We start from the raw sequence: 19,275 nt of genomic DNA, 5'->3' as shown, positions 1-19,275 counted from the left end.
TAGCACGCTTTTCTGTACCTCTCTTCATTATATTTAGTCAAGTTTTGACTAAATATTTTAACATCGAGGGGGAATCGAGACGAGGGTCGTGGTGTATGTGTGTCTGTCTGTCTGTCTGTCTGTGCGTGTGTGTGTGTGTGCGTGTAGAGCGATTCAGACTAAACTACTGGACCGATCTTTATGAAATTTGACATGAGAGTTCCTGGGATTGATATCCCCATACGTTTTTTTCATTTTTTTGATAAATGTCTTTGATGACGTCATATCCGGCTTTTCGTGAAAGTTGAGGCGGCACTGTCACGCCCTCATTTTTCAACCAAATTGGTTGAAATTTTGGTCAAGTAATCTTCGACGAAGCCCGGGGTTCGGTATTGCATTTCAGCTTGGTGGCTTAAAAATTAATTAATGACTTTGGTCATTAAAAATCGGAAAATTGTAAAAAAAAATAAAAATTTATAAAACGATCCAAATTTACGTTTATCTTATTCTCCATCATTTGCTGATTCCAAAAACATATAAATATGTTATATTCGGATTAAAAACAAGCTCTGAAAATTAAATATATAAAAATTATTATCAAAATTAAATTGTCCAAATCAATTTAAAAACACTTTCATCTTATTCCTTGTCCGTTCCTGATTCCAAAAACATATAGATATGATATGTTTGGATTAAAACCACGCTCAGAAAGTTAAAACAAAGAGAGGTACAGAAAAGCGTGCTATCCTTCTTAGCGCAACTACTACCCCGCTCTTCTTGTCAATTTCACTGCCTTTGCCGTGAGCGGTGGACTGACGATGCTACGAGTATACGGTCTTGCTGAAAAATGGCAGCTACTTGACTAAATATTGTATTTTCGCCTTACGCGACTTGTTTTAACTTTCTGAGCGTGTTTTTAATCCAAACATATCATATATATATGTTTTTGGAATCAGGAACCGACAAGGAATAAGATGAAATAGTTTTTGAAACGATTTCGGAAATTTAATTTTAATCATAATTTTTATATTTTTAATTTTCAGAGCTTGTTTTTAATCCAAATATAACATATTTATATGTTTTTGGAATCAGAAAATGATGAAGAATAAGATGAACGTAAATTTGGATCGTTTTATAAAAAAATGTTTTTTTTACAATTTTCAGATTTTTAATAACCAAAGTCATTAATTAATTTTTAAGCCACCAAACTGAAATGCAATACCGAAGTCCGGCCTTCGTCGAAGATTGCTTGGCCAAAATTGCAATCAATTTGATTGAAAAATGAGGGTGTGACAGTGCCGCCTCAACTTTTACAAAAAGCCGGATATGACGTCATCAAAGACATTTATCGAAAAAAAGAAAAAAATGTCCGGGGATATCATTCCCAGGAACTCTCATGTCAAATTTCATAAAGATCGGTCCAGTAGTTTAGTCTGAATCGCTCTACACACACACACACACACACACACACACTTACACACACACATACACCACGACCCTCGTCTCGATTCCCCCTCTATGTTAAAACATTTAGTCAAAACTTGACTAAATGTAAAAAGAAGAAAAAAGCACGACAACTCCACACAGAACCCTGAAAATAGTTGACCTAGCTGACCTGCTGTCATCAATTGGCAATTTCGTAATGGAAAATGACCCGACATGTCCCCTCACCATGTCTGCATAATTATCCTGCCGTTTTAGGAGAAATGGAAGAAAGGACAAAAGAGACAAGGAAGAGAGGTATGAACACAGAGAAAATATAAAATCAGAGATTGTTAATCGCCAATACATTTATCGTGACATCCATTGACATTCACAGTTCCTTCGCGTGCCTGACCCGACCGCCCTCCAAAGCACACACACACACACACACACACACACACACACACACACACACACACACACACACACACACACACACACACACACACACACACACACACACACACACACACACACACACACACACACAGCAAGCATAAAACAAGTCGCGTAAGGCGAAATTACAACATTTAGTCAAGCTGTCGAACTAACAGAATGAAACTGAACTCACTGCATTTTTACAGCAAGAGCGTATACTCGTAGCATCGTCAGTCCACCGCTCGATGCAATGGCAGTGAAATTGACAAGAAGAGCGGGGTAGTAGTTGCGCTGAGAAGGATAGCACGCTTAATAAGATAAACGTAAATTTGGATCAATGTATAAACAATTTATTTTTTTACAATTTTCAGATTTTTAATGACCAAAGTCATTAATTAATTTTTAAGCCACCAAGCTGAAATGCAATACCGAAGTCCGGCCTTCGTCGAAGATTTCTGGGCCAAAATTTCAATCAATTTGATTGAAAAATGAGGGTGTGACAGTGCCGCCTCAACTTTTACAAAAAGCCGGATATGACGTCATCAAAGATATTTTTCGAAAAAAAGAAAAACGTCCGGGGATATCATTTTCAGGAACTCTCACGTCAAATTTCATAAAGATCGGTCCAGTAGTTTGGTCTGAATCGCTCTACACACACACACACAGACAGACTCACACACACACACACACACACACACACACACACACACACACACACACACACACACACACACACACACACACACACACACACACACACACACACACACACACACATACACCACGACCCTCGTCTCGATTCCTCCCTCTACGTTAAAACATTTAGTCAAAACTTGACTAAATGTAAAAAGAACCACAAAGACAACAACAACAAACGAACACATAAAAAAACAAGTCGCGTGAAGCGATATAAAAACATTTAGTCAGGCTGTCGGTATCAAAGTAACAGATTAACACTAAAAAAAACAGTGAACATTCGATTTTAATGACGACTTTAATGAGCAAACTAATTAACTAATGTTTACGCTGCCAAGCTGAAATTCAATCCCATAGTCCGGACTTCGTCGAAGATTGCTTGACCAAAATGTCAATCAATTTGATTAAAAAATGAGGGCGTGACAGTGCTGCCTCGACTTTGACAAAAAGCAGGATATGACGTCATCAAAGACATTTATCAAAACACGTGTGGGGATATTATACCCAGGAACTCTCATGTGAAATTTCCATTAGTTTTCTCTGAGTCGCTCTGCACACACGCACACACATACACCTCGACTCGATTCCCCGTCTATGTTAAAACATTTAGTCAAAACTTGACTAAATATAAAAAAAAATGAAAGAAAATTCGCTACGGAGAAAAGTCTGACGTGCTAAGTATGCATAAAGATGTTGTTGTGACCTAAATAGTCAATCTGTCTTTCAGGAAAAACAAATGACAGGCTAGAAAAATAAAGGAAACAAACTATAAAGACCTTCTGTCCCTCCCTCCGAAGCTAGCTTACAAATGCATCAATACTGGAGAAAGGAAGAGAGAGAAAGAGAGACAGAGAAAAAAGAGAGACTGAGACAGACAGACAGACAGAGAGAGAGACAGAGTGAGACAGAAAGAGACAGACAGATAGATACAGAGACATATAGAGAAAGAGCTAGACAGAAAGAGTGAGGCATAAACGTAATTGAATTCCAGGGATAAAATCGAAACAATGAATTGTTTATTTTCATCCCTTGCTGAGCTTGGTGGCTTTGGAAGCTTACGACATGAAGCCTAAACTTCGGTTGAAAAAAAACACCGCATTTTTCTTAAGCCACGAAAAGCATCGACACAAACGTGGTGTCGAAGAGAACTGCGATGACGTTCGCAAAATATTCATTTGTCCAGAAACTGGACTGCTGTGACCTCCACAAATCAACAGCGATGTTAAAGGCCCACTCTGCCTCACTGTCTCAGATCTTGTCAGGCTTTGACATGGGATAAGACCATCCTTCAACTTGGTCATATGCCCAAACAGCCTGGCCATGGGTGTTCTCCGTGCACGGTGGCATTTTGTTTTTAAAGAATTAATTTCGTAAACGGCACTGGTGCTTTTTTGTGTGGAAAATAATTCATAAAAAAAATCCAACACACCACAGCAAGCATGCAGGCAGGGTGTTGAGTTTTGGTATGTCACCAAGTGGAGGATTGTTAAAAACGCGCCAGTATATGAATGCCTTAGCCGAATGCTACTGTTGTGGTTATTACACCCCCGGTATAGGGGTGTGTATAGGTTTCACTCGATGTGTTTGTTTGTTTGTTTGTGTGTTTGTTTGTGTTCGCAAGTAGATCTCAAGAATGAACGGACCGATCGTCACCAAACTTGGTGAACAGGTTCTATACATTCCTGAGACGGTCCTTAAAAAAATTGGGACCAGTCAAACACACGGTTAGGGAGTTATTGGTGGATTTTGGTTTTTTGGGGGGATCAACTACGGCATAACTCTACCTTATCTTCTCCATGTTTTCAGCGTTTACCTCCCTTCCTTCGTATGGTGCACTATAGTATGAGGGGGGCATCTTCGGATATTCCCGGCGTTCTGTTACTATTTTTAGAAGGTCACCGCAGTGTCCAGAACGTAAATTGAACCCGTAAATTATCCTCACTGTAAAAGTGCAAAGGTCGAATCAATTTATAGCCACGCGAAAAATACACTCTCATCTATCTCTATATATTTATACAATAGATATAGATATATATATATATATATATACGGCTTCTCTGTGTGTGTGTGTTTGAGTGTGTCTGTAGAAAACACCTGTGTATTGCACAGTTCTGTTTGTGATGTGGTACCTAGGGCGTCGTCGACAAGTATGGGACTCGACATGATATGATCAGGAATGGCATTATGGCCCCTGAATCATGTTCGTGCTGTTCCCATTCCACGAGTCTGGAAGGGACCGAAGCTTGACGGGTCCATGGTTCGAAGCCGGCGTACAGTGCGCCACTCAAGCCGGGTATTCGGCTCTACGTGCTGCCCGGCGAAGCGGCAGACACACCCCGGACAAAATCTGGTCGATGAGATATTTCAATACCTGCTCTCAGCGCGCAGCGCAAACCGATTTTTTTTTTCGGGATCTTTTGTTTTCTGTATGCGGTCAGTAGGTGTTACAGAAAGAGTTATATTGATTTGTCTTTTTCTCCGCCTGTCTCTTTGTCCACTCAATCAACTTATTTTAACCACACTTAATAGCAGTGCCTTCTCAGTTGGTGGCAGTGAGAATGGTAAGGACGGGGGTGTTTTTCCTACCTCGGAGGAATTTCTTGTTGTGGTTGTTGATGCTTTTGAAATCGCCCAGAGGGCGAATCCGTAGGCGCTGGCTTTGTTATCAGTTCTTCGCTATTGGAATGGGTTTGACCCCAGGGGATTTTAAGCCTGTCCTTAACTGGGCTAAGTCGACTAGCTGGCCGCACGGAGCTTTAGCACTGAGGTTTTGGTGAACAGACTTCACGAAGTCGACCTCGGGCTGAGCTAAGGACCGCCTGCACGCTTGATGTCAGTTTGGTGAAGTTTACTCAGTCCACGAAGCTCGCTGCACGAAGCTTTGGATCTGAATTTTTGGAAAGAAGACTTCGCGGAGTCTTCGCGAAGTCATCTTCGGGCGCAATAAAAGAAAGGCCTTTAGAGCCAGTGTTCAGCGCAGACTCTTAACAGCCTTCGTATGAGGTGTCTGAGAGCACCGTACCACCGTACGGAGGGATTCTGCGGGCATTGCGGCAAAAAGAAAGAGGGACATTTTTCTCGGACTCTCGAGGCAGATACCAGACAGTGACACTTGGTCTCAAGACTGCTGAGAGGAAGGAATCGTACCACTGTTGCGAGAAAATGCATGCACAAAGACCGATGCGCACGTTGAAGATCCAGAGTTTCCAGCGAAAGTCTAGGGAATGACATAGATAAATAAACGCATATTCCCGAAGATGGCGCCAAGCTGACCGCGCGTTGCAGGGTAAAAACCGGTGTAGCACGCAAAACCCTTACCAGAACTTGACACTCAGTGTAAAAAATCCCACGAACGCAGAACAAGAAAAAGAAAAAGAAATTGCCCTATGCCTGTGTCTTGTTCTTGACTTCCCCTCGGCGAAGGTCTGTGAAGTGAGCTGGTACGATGCGGCGGTCGTTTGTCAAATTTCTGTCATTGTAACCATAATGATGTCCTTTTTACCTCGTTTGAGACAAGCCCATGAGGTATGCACATCTGTAAAATTCGGTGTGCCTTCGGGTCAGTCTGTCGATGCTTCGTCTACGCCTTTCGTTCCTTGTGTCGTTCCTCACTTAGATGAGGGATCTGGGGCCAGTTTCATAAGATAGCAGTGAACCGACTGACAGTCGATCGACTGCCCAGTCGATGGACTGTGGTTGATCGCCGGGTCACCGAAAAGCGCGTTTCATGAGCGAATCACCGTCACCCGCGGACAACCGCAGTCGACCGACTGTACAGTAATCCGAATGGCCAAGTCGAGGGCTAAATTTAGCAACATTACCACTTCCGTTTGCTCATTCGCACGTGGAAATGGCCGATTTCGAAGAAAAAACAAGTCTCGGCCCGCTCAAAATAACAATGACCGAGACTTTCAGTAATTCCTTCGCGTGACGTCGAACCCTCTTACGCCATAATGTGACGTCTTCAAGACATAACCCTGACTTGTCTCCTGGATTACTGCGTCATGATAGATACATTTCGAAGAACAATCACAAGGTTTGGCTCACAATCCAAACAAGTGTGAGCATTCTGCCATCGACTGTGCGGATAATTACATTTTTTTTTCGGTTTACCGCAGTAAGCCGAACACAGTGTTGGGGGGAGAGCTTCACCGTGTTCGGCCGACTTCCGGTGAGACGACCCGCAGTCGGCCGACTGAAATTTTGTTCGTGAAACCCGATAACGTCGGATTACTGTGGTTCTCTCGGACAACTGCAGTTGGTCGACTGTGTTTCTGGCTTATGAAACTGGCCCCTGGAGTTCAGAGCATCACACGCCGAAAAAATCCAAGTAATCCAAAGCCATGATTAACAAAATTACTGGTTAAGGGCGAGCCTTTGGGCAATGTTTGGGACCTTGAACGCAACATTTTATGTGTCCTCCGAGTGTCGGTTTGTTTTTGGCTTGCCTGCGTGTGTTTTTGGTTTGTTGGGAATAAATGAAAGAGAGATACATTTGACTTAATATTACTAAGAATGATTGTCCGACGGGCGCAATGGCTTTGTGGGTAAGACGCCTACCCCCCATGCGGAAGGTTGAGATTTCGCGTTACCGTCCCTGGTGGGTTAAGGGTGGAGATTTGTCTGATCTCCCAGGTCAACTTATGTGCTGACCTGCTGGTGCCTTACCCCCCTTCGTGTGTACACGCAAGCACAATTAAGACCAAGTGCACACGGAATCCATGTTCGGTGGGTTATAGAAACACGAAAATACCAAGCTTGCATTCCCCGAAATCGGCGTACGGCTGCCAACATGGCGGGGGTAAAAACGGGCACTTGCGTGAAAACAGACTCGTGCAAAAAAACGAATGAACGTGGGAGTTTCAGCCCTTGAACGAAGAAGAAGAAGTATGAGATTGACCACGGCCTTTTTCTTATTCTTGATCCCAATGCTAAGGGTCTGGATCATGGAGGGTTGAGCGAGGACGTTTTGGCACTCGCCTCTCATAATTCGCCAATTTACCAGTTAAAGTGCGAGCCTTTGGGCTACTTGTTGCGTGTCTGTAACGCAAAAGTTTGTGTCCTCGGGAGTTTGGTTTGTTTTGCTTTTGGGCTTGTCTGTGTGCGTTTGGTGCACCTTGACATTAATGACCTGAGAGAGAGAGGGAGAGAAAGAGAGAAAGAGAGGGAGAGAAAGAGAGTGGGAGAAGGAGAGAGAGAAGGAGAGAAAGAGAGGGAGAGAAGGAGAGAGAGAAGAAGAGAAAGAGAGGGAGAGAAATAGAGTGGGAGAAGGAGAGAGAGAAGGAGAGAAAGAGAGGGAGAGAAGGAGAGAGAGAGAAGAAGAGAAAGAGAGGGAGAGAAATAGAGTGGGAGAGAGAGATACGTGGATGGAGAGGGAAAGTATGTGTATGGTTGTATGTGTGTTTGTGTGAATGCGTGCCGATGTGTATGAGTGTGAGTACCGCGCGCGCTTGTGTCAATGCGGATCTGTGTGTGTGTTGTGTGTGTGTGTGTGTGTGTGAGTTTGTGGGGGTGGGGGTGGGGGAGGGGGTGTGCGCGCGTGCGCTCGTGCATTGACGAATTTATAGGACGCTGTGAATATTAAAACCTCTGTTGTGAGAATACTTCTCTTCAAACGGACATAAAATACCAGATCGTTTACCACTTCAGACAAGACAACTCAATAATGTAAACAGCCATTTTTACACTCATATCTGTCTTTGAAACTAGGTAATGAGATTTGTTTATTCTACTTTAGTGTCATCGTTACACCAAGAGCGTTCCCTATACTCATGATACATTTCAAGAATAACAAGTCGCGTAAGGCGAAAATACAACATTTAGTCAAGTAGCTGTCGAACTCACAGAATGAAACTGAACGCAATGCCATTTTTCAGCAAGACCGTATAGTCGTAGCATCGTCAGTCCACCGCTCATGGCAAAGGCAGTGAAATTGACAAGAAGAGCGGGGTAGTAGTTGCGCTAAGAAGGATAGCACGCTTTTCTGTACCTCTCTTTGTTTTAACTTTCTGAGCGTGTTTTTAATCCAAACATATCATATCTAATATGTTTTTGGAATCAGGAACCGACAAGGAATAAGATGAAAGTGTTTTTAAATTGATTTCGACAATTTAATTTTGATAATAATTTTTATATATTTAATTTTCAGAGCTTGTTTTTAATCCAAATATAACATATTTATATGTTTTTGGAATCAGAAAATGATGGAGAATAAGATGAACGTAAATTTGGATCGTTTTATACATTTTTAATTTTTTTTACAATTTTCAGATTTTTAATGACCAAAGTCATTAATTAATTTTTAAGCCACCAAGCTGAAATGCAATACCGAAGTCCGAGCTTCGTCGAAGTTTACTTGACCAAAATTTCAACCAATTTGGTTGAAAAATGAGAGCGTGACAGTGCCGCCTCAACTTTCACGAAAAGCCGGATATGACGTCATAAAAGACATTTATAAAAAAAATGAAAAAAACGTCTGGGGATATCATACCCAGGAAACTCTCATGTCAAATTTCATAAAGATCGGTCCAGTAGTTTAGTCTGAATCGCTCTACACACACACAGACAGACAGACACACACACACACGCACGCACGCACGCACATACACCACGACCCTCGTCTCGATTCCCCCCTCTACGTTAAAATATTTAGTCAAAACTTGACTAAATATAAAAAGCAAGAACGACTTAAGCATTGAAGATTTATTGCCAACAGACTCCGGTACCTTCATTGATCTTTCCAAACACACGGCTTGGAAACTGAGTGAAACAAGCAACATACGCAACAGATAATTGCAACGAAAAAGTTGAATATTTCTCATCAATTTTGTTTTTGACTATTAACGACCAATGTTCCTGGACAGAATAGCAGAGGAAAGTGAAAGCTTTCAATCGAAAATAAAATCCACCACGTGAGAGCTATGCGTAACCATGACATTCCGTTTCTTTGTCTATATTCTATACACTATCTGCTCTTGTTATTTGATCTTGTAATCTAAAGCGCTATGGTATCAACGGGTTGTGTCAAGAAATGTTACAGAAGGTTTCACTACTTTTGTTTTTTTCCAGATTCAACGATATAAAAGACCCAAGGCCCAATCCTCCTCGTCGGCTCTCTGCGTCGAGATTCCTGGCCAAGTATAGTTTTGCCTTTGTAACCTTATGCGGTTATGAAGATCAATTGTTTCACAAAGTTTCCATAGTGTTGCGTTTTCAGATTCGACGATGCAAAATACCAAGGCCTATGCAATCATCCTTTTCGGCCCTCTGCGTCCAGATGTCTGGCCGAGTATAGTTTTGCCTCTGTTACCTTGTGCGGTTATGAAGGTCAATAGTTTCGCGAGGTTTTACTAGCGTTGTGTTTTCAGATTCTCGTCGACACTGTGCGTCAACATTTCGGGAAGAGTAGAGTTGGCCCTCCTGCAACTGTTTTGAAAACAGTTAACTGCTGCTGTCCCTGCGAAATAGATCTGTCTTGAACGCGGCAAAGATTCTCCAATTTGCTGACCGGATGGGGGGGGGGGGGGGTGTGTGCAATGATTCTCTTATTAAATATCCTCATTTGCTTATAAATATTACTGTTTGCTTGTGAAATATCTGTGTCTTGATGGGTGACCAAATTCTCTTGTATACTGCACTGACATTCAGTTATGAAGATCGATGTTTCGCAAGATTCCACTATTTGAGGTTGTGTCTTCAGAGTCGACTATAAAACCAAAAGTCATAGGTCTAATTATTGTAGTCTCATCTGCGTCAAGATTCCTGGTGAGCCTGCGGCAAATGCGTGGAATCCGGTAAACTGCTGCTGTCCCTGTGAAGTAATTTAGTTATGTCTTGACGAGTGTCAATGATTGTCATTTGGTTATTTTTTGTTAAGATCAAATTTTCACAAGGTTCCACTGACTTTGTGTTTTCAGATTCGACTAAATAATACGTAGTTTAATGCTCTTTCCCCCTGTGGACTCTCTGCGTCAATATGGCTGACGAATACAGCAAGACCTCCGGTAATTGCTTGGTATCAGGTAAACTGTCCATGCCAGTTATTGCTGTTCGGATGGGGGGTGATTCTCTTATTAACTATCCTCATTTGGTTAGGAAGAGCAATGATTTACACGATTTCACTAGAGTTGCGCTTTTAGATTTGACGATATATATAATAGCCCAAGGCCAATTTTGTTTCCGTCGACTTTCAGTTTCAACAGTTCTGACGAGTACAGCTTGGCATCCGGCAATTGTGTGGAATTCGTTAAACTGCTGCTGTCCTGCTAAATGTTTCTACGCGACAATAATTTACCCATTAATAGACCTTATTCCCCTATGAAGGTCAATTTTGTTTATAAGGTTTCAGTGCTGTAACGTTGTATTTTGAGATTCGACGATATGCTAATCAAACGATACATTATTCTCCTTCTCTGCGTCAAGATTCAGACGAGTAGAGTTCTGCTTCCGTGATCTCATTCGTTTATGAAGATCAAAGTATCACAAGTTTTTACTAAAGCTGTGTTTTCAGATTCGACGGTAGCCTAATAACACAAAGCCAAACTTTTGTTGGTAGACTGTCTGCGTCAAGATTCGAGACCAGTAGAGCTGGGTCTCAGACGATTGCTTGCAATCCAGTAAACTGCATCTGTCCCATTCGAATATTTGTGTCTTGGTGGCTGACAATAATTATATAATTGAGTGACCTCACTCGAATATGAAAACCAATCTTTTACAAGGTTTCACTAATATAACGGTTTTTGTTCAGATTCGACGATGGCCAAGTTTTTTTTTACCGCTGACTCTCTGCGTCAAGATTTCTGACAAGCAGAATTTGCATATCCTGCGGCAATTGTGTGGAATCCGGTAAATTGTTGTTTCCTTGCAAGATATTTGTGTCTTGATGGGTGACAACATTCTCGTTTTTACTGAACTCATTTGGTTATCAATGTTTCGCAAGGTTCAACTTTTTGACGTTGTGTCTTCAGAGTCGACGATATAACCAGTGTCCAAAGGTCCATTTCTTTTCGTCCACTCTGCGTCAAGGTTCCTGGTGAGCCCCCGGCAAATGCGTGGAATCCGGTAGACTTCTGCTGTCCCTGTGAAGCATTTGCGTCTTGATGGTAGACACTGATTCTCTTCTTAACTAGCTGCGGGCAAGACTATGGGCGATTAACGTGTCCAGAATGTCCGGCTGTCTGTGACCTCTTAGGGTCAGTTTGGCCTGTCTTTTTTCCTTGTCCGCGTTATGTTTTTGTTAGTATTTTGGGTGCAGCTAAGCTAACCATGTCCTGTTTTGTGTTGCGTTCTGTCAATAGCATGTACTTACCAGATAAAACGATCCAGACCGGCTTTTGGGGGGAAGAATCGATGCATGTCAATATAGAATGTGAAACAAAAAACAAATCAATTGAAAAACAACAATAAGCAGGCAAGCGAGCAAGCAAGCAAGCAACCAACCAACCAACCGACAAACCGACAAACCAACCAACACACAGACAAACAGACCAACATCAGTGTTGCAGCTTAACTCCTGGGTTGAAATCGTTGTTTGATGGTTGTCTCTTTTCCAACTCAAGAATGGCTAAATGGCAGACACTGCCACTGGACACGGATTGTGAGCGTGATGTCCGGACTGCCCCTCACTGGTCAAATGTCTCTTGTCCACTTACTTCGGGCGATTCCGGGGGGATCGAATGTGTCGAGAAACACGAACATCTGAGTTTAAAGGTCAATGTGCTTTGTGTGTGTGTGTGTGTGTGTGTGTGTGTGTGTGTGTGTGTGTGTGTGTGTGTGTGTGTGTGTGTGTGTGTGTGTGTGTGTATGTGTGTGTTAATTTGTGTGTGTGTGTGTGTGTGTTTTGTGTTGTTGTTCTGTGGCATTATGATTTTAGTCTAACAGTGTTCCTGGTCCCTAGCTTAAATGTTTTTTGTTTCTTTCTTGTGTTCAAAAGTAAAGTGAAGCGTTTTAGATGTAAGTATTTCCTGTTGCTAAAGCTAAAGGTTTTCGTTATTTAAATATTGATGCCACACTGTTTGGACGTGGCTGTGGATTTTCAGAGTTTTAGGTCAAATAAGCAATGAAGATAGCACACACACTCAAAAAAAGAACAGAGAAGGGGAAAAAAGAAAGAAAATATAAACAGAAACCCCGCGAATGTCAATTCTAGCCGGCATGCGCGTTAGAATAGAGACAAAGTAAGAGCTTAAATCAATCAATATCAATCAATATGAGGCTTATATCGCGCGTATTCCGTGGGTACAGTTCTAAGCGCAGGGATTTATTTTTTTATTTTTATTTAATTTTAATGTTATGCTACTTATATCGCGCACATATTCAAGGCGCAGGGATTTATTTATGCCGTGCGAGATGGAACTATTTTTACACAATACATCACGCATTCACATCGGCCAGCAGATCGCAGCCATTTCGGCGCATATCCTACTTTTCACGGCCTATTATTCCCAGTCACACGGGTATTTTGGTGGACATTTTTATCTATGCCTATACAATTTTGCCAGGACTTTTGTCAATCGTGGGATCTTTAACGTGCACACCGCAATGTAGTGTACACGAAGGGACCTCGGTTTTTCGTCTCATCCGAAAGACTAGCACTTGAACCCACCACCTAGGTTAGGAAAGGGGGGAGAAAATTGCTAACGCCCTGACCCAGGGTCGAACTCGCAACCTCTCGCTTCCGAGCGCAAGTGCGTTACCACTCGGCCACCCAGTCGTGAAAATAAGGAGATACAGAAAGAAAACAGCATCCACCCTACCTAAAGCACCCACTACCGCCACAACCCCCCTTCTGGCGAAAATAAATCCAACAAGAACACCCACCCCCGTAAAAAAAAAATAAAAAAAAAATCGCGTCTACGCCATAATTTGAAATTTTGACTGCACGCGAACTGCTCACTTCGCATAACAAATTGTTTTACAACTTCGTATCTAAAAGTCTGACCATAGACCAAATAGCCTGGACCGCCAACTCGTCACGAGACCCTTCGAGGTTACGACGCTCGACTTTCAGGGGCGCTTAGCGTCCGGTTTGAAAGGCCAGCGATTCGAAGACAGTAAAAAGAAAGCACGCTCCAGTTATTTGTGACAATGGGAGGTGACAATGAACTGAATTTTCCAAAACTCCAAACTAAACTTAACAACACTCATCGAAAAACATGTTCCATATGCACTTTAGCTGAGTTTATTTTAGCATTTTCAGAACTTACCTCGGCAACTTCGTCCATGTTTACAATCGGATATGACATCCCCCTGATTTCTGAAAGGCCATGTAAGCGTAGGTTCCTAAAATGCGAGAGGCCGCTACCTCCTAATAGAGAGAAAGAGCGGAGAGAGAGCTAGTTGGCTGTCCAGGATAAATGGTCTATGGTCTGACTGACATACTATATCACATGTCTCCTTTGTCATTCTCAACTCAACACGACCGGCACGGTGGCCTAGTGGTAAGGCGTCCGCCCCGTGATCGGGAGGTCGTGGGTTCGAACCCCGGCCGCGTCATACCTAAGACTTTAAAATTGGCAATCTAGTGGCTGCTCCGCCTGGCGTCCGGCATTATGGGGTTAGTGCTAGGACTGGTTGGTCCGGTGTCAGAATAATGTGACTGGGTGAGACATGAAGCCTGTGCTGCAACTTCTGTCTTGTGTGTGGCGCACGTTATATGTGACCCTCCACCACGAAATGAGTCGCATGTCACCTCGCGCGGTTCTGCGCTAGGCTTAATATAAGTCCGGGGAGTGTATGGTAACAGTGTGAGGGTCACCTTAGTCACAGGCTTATAACTCAAACAGTTTTCGCTCTTTTCTAAAACGGTTTTCACCACTGGATAGAGCATAAAAAACTCTTTAGGAAAATGTAAAAAATATGAAAATCATGCAAAGGTGACATGCGACTCATTTCGTGGTGGAGGGTCATATATGTCAAAGCAGCACCGCCCTGATATGGCCCTTCGTGGTCGGCTGGGCGTTAAGCAAACAAACAAACAAACAAACTCAACACGCACAGCACGTAGAATCCCGAGACATATTGCTGTACGTTTGCAGAATCTCAGCTTGAGTGATTGAAACTTCTAATTGAAGACTACACAGAAAACAAGAAACATAATATGCTCTCAAGCGAAAGATACTATACTCGGGATATTTATCTCGCTGTCAATAACAGCTATTGTGTTTTCAGCGAAACAAATTACCAACGGAACAGGTTATTTTGACGAGACATTTATAAAGCCAACAAGACTATAGTCGCATTATACTTGTTCGAGTCGAAATGTCGGACCCTATTGCTTCGCTGAAAACACATTAGCGTTTATAATGCTATTCTGACGTGATATTCTGTGTTGAAAACATGTTTTTATTAGCTAAAACTACCCACATGGTCCATGCTGACTGTTGCAAACGACTTTTAAGTGCGCATACCCTTTGTTCATGTGCCGACGTAAATCACCGAACATTGAAAAACTTGCAAAAACCTATAGGCGGAGAAGATCGAGATGACCGGATGGTTTCTGTTTCAAATGAAACTTCACTCCTGAACTTCAAAATAAACTCACATGTCATTTAGAAATTAGTTTTTGAACAAACTTCTTACCAATAAAGGGAAATTTATTTCTTCAAAAACTTATTTCTCAAGCCGAACATTATAGACGCCAGACTGTTATTAGACAGTAAAAGGCGAGAAAAGGAAACCTTTGTTGAAGTTTACTCGAAAATCACGAAATGTCAAAATGTCTTTGAGGATCAGACTTCCTTCGGCGCATACCCTCACAAATCAAACGGATGTTTTTCGCTAGCGTGCCCACACATATCCCATCCCAATCTCCCCTCTCCCCCGCATCTCCACTTGCTATTTTTTTTTTGTTAAAGCGGAATTAAAGCTATGTCGTTGCAGTCACATTCCAGGAAACTAATAGTCTCTGTGTGTATTCTTTAACAACTTCAACACTTCGGGAAGACTGCTATGGTTTAATCTTCTTCTTCTTCTTCTTCTTCTTCTTCTTCTTCTTCTGCTTCAACGTCTGGAACTTTCCTGTAAAATGTCATGAAGATCGGTCCAGTAGTTTTCTCTGAATCGCTGTACACACACACACACACACACACACACACACACACACACACACACACACACACACACACACACACACACACACACACACACACACACACACACACACTCTCTCTGTCAAAACTTGACTAAATGTAAAAAGGCATCTGTGATCATCTGTAGTACCGGATAGAGCTCTGTATAATAGAAAACATTGTTAAGACTATTTATTTCTTTTAAAAACAGATAGACTGCTAACGTTCCAGCAAGCTTAGTTTTGGGACGTTTAATCTTTGACAAAATGAGACATTCATAAGTACATCGACACGATAGTTTATTTCATTTGTTTATTTCTCTCATAATCATTCTTTTGTCTGTCCCAGACAAAGACCAATTGGGTTGATGTACTTGTAAATGTCTCATTTTGTCGTTTAGATGCAGTCAGGGAAATGTGTACACATGTTACATGTACACTTTAGTCTGGTTTTACATTTAGTCAAGTTTTGACTAAATGTTTTAACGTAGAGGGGGGAATCGAGACGAGGGTGTGGTGTATATGTGTGTGTGTGTCTGTGTCTGTGCGTGTGTGTGTGTAGAGCGATACAGACTAAACTACTGGACCAATCTTTATGAAATTTTACATGAGAGTTCCTGGGAATGATATCCCCGGACGTTTTTTTCTTTTTTTCGATAAATGTCTTTGATGACGTCATATCCGGCTTTTTGTAAAAGTTGAGGCGGCACTGTCACACCCTCATTTTTTAATCAAATTGATTGAAATTTTGGCCAAGCAATCTTCAACAAAGGCCGGACTTCGGTATTGCATTTCAGCTTGGTGGCTTAAAAATTAATTAATGACTTTGGTCATTAAAAAATCTGAAAATTGTAAAAAAAAACAAACATTATAAAACGATCCAAATTTACGTTCATCTTATTCTTTATCATGTTCTGATTCCAAAAACATATAAATATGTTATATTTGTATTAAAAACAAGCTCTGAAAATTAAAAATATAAACATTATGATCAAAATTAAATTTCCGAAATCGATTTAAAAACAATTTCATCTTATTCTTTGTCGGTTCCTGATTCCAAAAACATATACATATGAAATGTTTGGATTAAAAACACGTTCTGAAAGTTTAAACGAAGAGAGGTACAGTAAAGCGTGCTATGAAGCACAGCGCAACCGCTACCGCGCCAAACAGGCTCGTCACTTTCACTGCTTTTTGCACTAGCGGCGGACTACGTTCAGTTTCATTCTGTGAGTTCCACAGCTTGACTAAATGTAGTAATTTCGCCTTACGTGACTTGTTTGTTGTTGTTTTTCTTGCAAAAACGTTCATGCGGTGCCGTTACGGCATTATAGATTAAAAGACGTTAGAACTCTCAATCAAAGACGATTTTTTTGCATATCTTCAGTTGCACGGAAAGAAGAGGTGTGTACAAGTTTTGTTCACTTCTGTTTTTGTCACTTCAAAAAACGTTGCGAGTAAATCCTTCTACCGTTAGTGACTTATTGAAAATCAAACCTATTCGAGTAAAGACCATTTCTATAGTATTCTGTAGCCAGACTGTAGCAAGGGGTGTGGACACTTTTAGCCAGTCTCGAATTATAGTTTTTACAGTTACGTGTACTGCATTGATGAAAGAAAAGTATTGATTTTAGTTACTTAGCGCCGGATTTCGTGTTCTCGGTAACTTATAAACGGACATGTCACTTGCAGACTTTGCTACAAATTTCAAGATTTCAAGGTTTTATTTCATCTCATCCGCTGGGGCCGTCTTGGGGCAGAGGGATGAGGAATATGATTAACATATATATAGCAATTACAACAACAACAAAGGCATAGCAATTATTTAAACATTAAGTTGAATAACAAGAAATATATCTACATGGTCAGATTAACCACATACACATACAAATGACATAAAGATAGCCGAGATGCACACACAGACAAACATAGCTGGACAAGCGCACACGGTCGCACATTCACAGACACACGGACACAGACACACGGACACACACACACACACACACACACAGACGCACGCACGTTTTCTCTCTCTCTCTCACTCTCTCTCTCTCACTCTCTCTCTCTCTCTTTCTATCTCTCTCTCTCTACGCGCTCTCTCTCTTGCTCTCTTTCTCTCGCTCTCTCTTACTCTCTCTCTCTCTTACTCTCTCTCTCTCTCTCTCCCTCTCTCTCTCACCTTCTCTCTCTCTCACTCTCTTGTTCTCTCTCTCTCTCTCTTACTCTCTCTCTTACTCTCTCTCTCTTTTACTCTCTCTCTCTCCCTCTCTCTCCTTCTCTCTCTTTCTCTCTCTCTTTCTCTCTCTCTCTCTCTCTCTCTCTCTCTCTCTCTCTCTCTCTCTCTCTCTCTCTCTCTCTCTCTCTCTCTCTCTCTCGTCAGTCATGTCTGCGTCATCCTACAAGACACTGACGTGGGAGCTTTGCCCTCGAGCTGTTTAAACAGACAGGGTCGCTGGGTTAAAAGGGCCTGATTGAGGTGGATTGAAGTTAATAGCTTGCAAAACCTAAATTGAAAACATCGACCGGTTTTTTTTTTACATTTAGTCAAGTTTTGACTAAATGTTTTAACATAGAAGGGGAATCAAGACGAGGGTCGTGGTGTATGTGTGTGTGTGTGTGTGTGTGTGTGTGTGTGTGTGTGTGTGTGTGTGTGTGTGTGTACCCCCGTTTCCACAGGTTTGGTTGCCTAAATCACCATAAGGCAACCATCCACACGTGGATGGCAACCTAAACTCTGGATGGCAACCTAATTGTGTGGATGGTCGCTTCATTTAACACCGTTAAATTGACTTTTTTGACGGAAAGAATGTCATAACAATGTTCAAAATGACATTCTTTCCGTCCTCAATAGGCGACGAAATAGGTCAAATTTTGTGCATTTTTTAGTGCAAAATTCTTCGATGCCGGAGCGAGTACTGCACCCAGTGCTGTTGTAGTGCAAGTGCACTAGAAAGGCACTACACCCAGTGCCGCCTCTTAGGTAACCATCCACACTTTAGGTATGTGTGTGTGTGTGTGTGTGTGTCTGTGCGTGTGTGTGTGTAGAGCGATTCAGAGTAAACTACTGGACCGATCTTTATGAAATTTTACATGAGACTTTCTGGGTATGATATCCCCAGACGTTTTTTTCTTTTTTTTCGATATATGTCTTTGATGACGTCATATCCGGCTTTTTGTAAATGTTGAGGCGGCACTGTCACACCCTCATAAATTGATTGAAATTTGGTTTAAACAATGTTTTATTAAATCAAACATGATACAAAAATACAACGATAAACAATAGGGACACGAACTCAAGCAAACGCTTATATTACGCGCCCTACGTAGTAGGAAAATAACGCAAATATGATGTCGGACAAGCATTACTTATCAATTGTTGAACTATCTACAAGAAGAGCATAGTTAAAGTAAATCAGAAAGAATAAGAAAAAGCTAGCAGGAGGAAGAGGGGGGAGGGTGGAGGAGGGAGGAGAAAACGGTAGGTACATATAAAAGATGAAGTTGGCAGCGCATACAAATAAGAATATACATAGTACATTACAAACCATAGTCCTGTGGCAAGTAAGCAGTAGCTCGCTAAATATACATTTGAAAAATGCATATAAAATAAGTTTTGTTGGCATGAATATGGGTACTGAGTCAAATCAACAGAAACGACCAGATTCATGGATAAA

At 41.7% G+C, this 19,275-nt stretch overlaps 1 non-coding gene across 1 annotated transcript; it reads left to right on the top strand.

The window, feature by feature from the left end:
* The first annotated feature begins 13,956 nt into the window (after window positions 1-13,956).
* Trnat-cgu (transfer RNA threonine (anticodon CGU)) lies at window positions 13,957-14,028 on the top strand. Its single transcript has one exon. It is a non-coding gene; the product is annotated as a tRNA-Thr (tRNA).
* The last annotated feature ends 5,247 nt before the right edge of the window (window positions 14,029-19,275 follow it).

Source organism: Littorina saxatilis, linkage group LG3 (assembly GCF_037325665.1).
Source record: "Littorina saxatilis isolate snail1 linkage group LG3, US_GU_Lsax_2.0, whole genome shotgun sequence".
NCBI classification, from domain to species: domain Eukaryota; kingdom Metazoa; phylum Mollusca; class Gastropoda; order Littorinimorpha; family Littorinidae; genus Littorina; species Littorina saxatilis.
This window is presented reverse-complemented; position numbering and strand designations above follow the sequence as displayed.